The 5,000-nt window shown below is 33.4% G+C and overlaps 1 protein-coding gene across 2 annotated transcripts in view; it reads left to right on the forward strand.

The window, feature by feature from the left end:
- The window catches only part of LOC137658193 (uncharacterized), a 164,050-nt gene extending 163,873 nt beyond the window's left edge, over positions 1-177 (forward strand). For both annotated transcript variants that reach the window (XM_068392868.1, XM_068392869.1), the window contains one exon: positions 104-177. The gene's annotated coding sequence lies outside the window, so the exon portion shown is untranslated. The remainder of the gene's footprint in view (positions 1-103) is intronic.
- The last annotated feature ends 4,823 nt before the right edge of the window (positions 178-5,000 follow it).

A 5,000-nucleotide genomic window follows, 5' to 3' on the forward strand; every position in this document is an offset into this window, starting at 1 on the left:
TGGCAAAACAATCATAGTTTTCTCCTTAACAGTATGTTTATTCTCTCCTCTATTCCTCCCTGCAGGTACTTCTCCCCAATAACCAATACCTTCTTTCTTCCAGGTAATATAAGAAGCTGACGTTAATATCCATCAACTGGGAGACTGCTCCGCTCACCTGAGGACAGCACCAGGTAAGGAAGGATTCGTTTTTCGTATTAACATCCCGCTAGGGATCAGGTGTATAGGATGTGATAATGAAGCATCTGTGGTTATATTCATTATTTTTTGCGTCCATCTCTTTTTATTAGTTCCTTCTGTGTCTGATTTTTAGGTGGATAAATATTTCTTTCTCTAATAACACGAAATTTTTCATTTAATTATCTATTACATGAAAACAAAAATATCTTTTTAAGATTAAAGTTAATAATGATATTAGAATTCAGCATGATAAATACGCTATATAGAACAGTTTTTTATCACTTTATTCTCTATATGATTTTTAGGTGGATTAATTTTCTTTGCTCCAACACGATATTCTCTTTGATAACTCTTGAAACTTTCCATTTAATATCTCCGGTATATGAAAACAAAAGCCTTTTTTAAGATTGAAATTAATGATCATAAAAGAATTCAACCTGATAAATCCGCTACATAGAATAGTTTTAATTTTTTTTTCGAGAAGAATTATCAGATATAATGCTTTCAAACAGTTTAGCTCGATATGATGATTCGATCAATAATTACTAAATCATTATTTTGTTTATCAAGCATTTTTAATCCAATATTACCAAGAAAAAACTTTTAAGAATCGAACATAATCTTCCTTTTAGTCTTTTAGTGAATATCTTTCAAAATATTACAAAACGGAGGAACAGACAAATCTTGGCAGAGATATCAAATTTAGCAGTCTCTTGTCAATTATCTTTTTGTACATTTATGTGTAGTTTTTGCCTAGATAATAATTACTGCATTGTGTTATTTCTTATATTAACGATTTTTTATGCATGTATACATATACATACATATATATATATTTATGTATATATATACATATATATATATATATATATATATATATATATATATATATATATATATATATATATATATATATATATATATATATATATATATACATGCATGCATATACCAAGGCACTTCCCCAAATTTTTGGGGTTAGCCGACATCAAACAAATGAAACAAAAAAGGGGACCTCTCCTCTCTACGTTCCTCCCAGTATGACAAGGGGCTCAACCGAGTTTGGCGGGTACTGCTTGTGTGCCACAGCCCACCCTCCCCTGTTATCCACCAAAGATGAAGCTTCATAACGCTGAATCCCCTACTGCTGCTACCTCCGCGGTCATCCAAGGCACCGGAGGAAGTAGCAGGGCTTACCGGAACTGCGTCACAATCGCTCGCTTTTCATTCCTAGTTCTAGCACGCTCTCTTGCCTCTCTCACATCTATCCTCCTATCACCCAGAGCTTTCTTCACTCCATCCATCCACCCAAACCTTGGCCTTCCTCTCGTACTTCTCCCATCATCTCTTGCATTCATCACCTTCTTAGCAGACAGCTATTTTCCATTCTCTCAACATGGCCAAACCACCTCAACACATTCATATCCACTCTATCTGCTAACTCATTTCTTACACCCGTTCTCACCCTCACTACTTCGTTCCTAACCCTATCTACTCGAGATACACCAGCCATACTCCTTAGACACTTCACCTCAAACTCATTCAATTTCGCTCTCCTCCTGCAGTGCACAAAGGTCTTCACTGCCAGTTTATGCAAAACGACTTTCTTAGAATTAGCGATGCATGCTTCTTGGTGTCATTTTGAATTATAGTTTTTGCTGGTTATATTTTAGATGGTCTCAATGGCTTCAACATATATAGGTGTATATATAATGCATAGATATATGTATATGTATGTAAAATTTATATATATGTACACACACACACTCACACAAGCACACTCACATATATATGTATATATATATATATATATATATATATATATATATATATATATATATATATATATATATATATATAAACACTAGGAGACAAAACTGTATGTGAATCCTTATTTGCTTCGTCTTTTTTTAAGACCTTTGTCTGGTAAGGATTCAAAAAGCATTTTCACTTTTCATTATGGTATTAGTGATTACAGTATATATGGTAAATTTTCTTTGAACACTAAACAAAATTATATATTTTATCATTTGATTGATTTTCTTATACAAAGCATTTTGCGTTCGGTTGACTTTTAAACACTAATGTATGTAAGGTTGGCATTTATGATACAATAAGTATACTGTTTGTAACATAATATCTGGCCCTGCACTGAAATGTCTCCTAACCATTTAGTACTGCCCGATCTACGCCTGCACAGAATAATCAGACAGATTTAATAGGTTGCTTATGACATGTACGTCTTAGATGTATGAATATCATACTCCTTACGGTCTATTAATTCATTAGAAAAGCACTTTGAGAATCAGACCTCCGCCACGGCAGCTTATTTCTTGAAACCAGCTTACCTTATTATCAATTCATCATTTCCAGCTCTTTACATGACAGTTTGAAATTTCTGCAAGTTTCATTACTTTACGATTAAAGTTGTGGCCGTATAGTTGATGACCGGAATTTGACCTTTTGCTTGATCTTGACTCTGGACTCGACCTTGACCTTCAACCTTAACATGTGTTAATTGTTCTGGATTTTCATACAACCAAATACGAACCAAGTTTGAAGTCTTTGTAATAACGATGTCCAAACTTACGGCTGATTACGTAGTTTGGAAATTTTTCTTGATCTTGACCTTCCAAAATTTCATCAATTCCAGCTTTTTACTTAACAGTTAATCGCTGCAAGTTTCATTACTCTACGATTAAAATTGTGGCCAGGGAACTGTTCACAAACAAAGAGACACACACAAACGGGGGCTAAAACCTAACCTCCTTTCATCTTCGTTGGCAAAGGTAATAATTCAATAATGATACTATGAAAAGACTCTATTCAACCTCTCGTCAACCTTCTCTCATTCTACTATCTGCAGTTCTCTGTTGAACTCCTATCTCATTGTTTCTACCCTATCGAATGCTTCTCCCCATCCACTGGCAGGCTCTGGAATTACTAATCACCTTCGGTTTTATCATAGTCCTTAAACCGATCTGTATTTATACATCCTATTCACTTTTTAGTGAAAGATTTTGAAAGTTTTTTAGCCCGAAGTTGTTCCGTGGTGTTAGTAGCGATGTGGGTGGTAGTGCCGTTTTTGTACTTCACGAGGTGTACTGTAGACAATAGTTGGACTCACATTTTATCATTCTGCTTTACCTCGGTAACGCCCCACCCCTCCCCCCCCCCCCATGCAAGGAATGTTCTCCCTAGCCTTGATGGACCATGTGGCCAAAATTCCGTAAGTCCATTTTTATTACAATTTTCATATAAGAGAATAAGGATTTTATTTTTATTTTAATTTCCTTATATCTATATAGCCGATCAGTTTTGGAATATATATGTGTACTGTATATATATATATATATATATATATATATATATATATATATATATATATATATATATATATATATCATTAGTATAAAAAGATTAGGATTTGTTGATTATTTTTCTCAAAATAATAATTTTATGTTTATGTATCTGCTTAGAATTTACCTTTATCAAAAGTTAAAAAGAATAGGAGTTATTAAATATTTTTCACATATGAATACCTTTCTGTTTATGTAGCCTTTCGAAATAAATTTATTTTCTAAATTTGAATTAGTTTTTTTTGTATCATGGTTTTAATAAATACATAATTTAGCATCGTAGCAAATATGGATTTATTAATAAATTTCCTAATTCCATTAGCTGTATCTGGGTGAACTGATACATTATCAAATAGAAGGTCTTTCAAATATCATTGGTCATTCTCAAAGTGAATAGTTTATGCGCTCGGCAATTTTGATACTGGTGTTATATAATGTCTCATAATGAATTCATAATTGAACTAATCAGTGTCTGCGATGGGATCATTTCACTTATAATTATGTATGACCTCTCGTAAAATGGATGTCACTTATTTCGTTTAAAAAATTAAGAATAAATAATTTTGAACCATAAATTTAATAGAGTTTTTTGTACGTTAAACGCTTTGTTCAGATATGGCATAATTTAGTAAGTCAGCTTTTTACCTTTTTGTGTAAGTTAACCTTAAGTTCGTCAACTTGAATCTTACTCAGTACATAAGTTTGCTGTTAGTTAATAAGGGCGCCTATGAATGGCAGAGGCGAGGGAAAGGACATTGCCCTAGAGACTGACCATATATACATATGATCAACGGCCAAGCCCGCATTTACAAGCTAGGACCAGGGAGAGCCAGGCAATGACTGCTGCTGAATCTGCAGGTAGACCTATACGCTCCCCCAAATCCACCATCCTTAGCTCACAAGAATATTGCAATTACATCTTCCCTTTTGTAGGAGTTCGTTGTTTAATGGCCTCCCCGGCCCCAGTTCCACACTTTATGAATAAAATTTTATAAATAAAATCCATGAACCAAATTTTCCTTGTGGGTACACTCACACTCACTATTTTATCTTAATTTCTCTTCCTCTTATTATTTTTTTTTTATAGTTTATATATGAAAGATCTATTTTAATGTTGATACAGTTCTTAAAATATTTAATTTTAACTTTTACTTTTCTTGTAGTTTTATTATTTCCTTATTTCATTTTCTCACTGGGCTATTATTCCACTTTTGGAGCCCTTGGGCTTATAGCATCTGGCTTTTCCAATTAGGGTTGTAGTTTAGATGATAATAATAATAATAATAATAATCTCCCAAATCTTAGGAATTGTTGTTTGTTGCGAGGTCCGCACTAGATAAAACCCATACACGGTTTTGAGCTTAATTCCGGTAACTTTTTAACAAACAAACAAACAAATTAGCCTTTGGGAAACATCCCTGCCTGTCAATATGTGGACTGGAGTTTGAGACCGTTCAATCT

The sequence above is a fragment of the Palaemon carinicauda genome, chromosome 19, assembly GCF_036898095.1.
Source record: "Palaemon carinicauda isolate YSFRI2023 chromosome 19, ASM3689809v2, whole genome shotgun sequence".
Classification (NCBI taxonomy): Eukaryota; Metazoa; Arthropoda; class Malacostraca; order Decapoda; family Palaemonidae; genus Palaemon; species Palaemon carinicauda.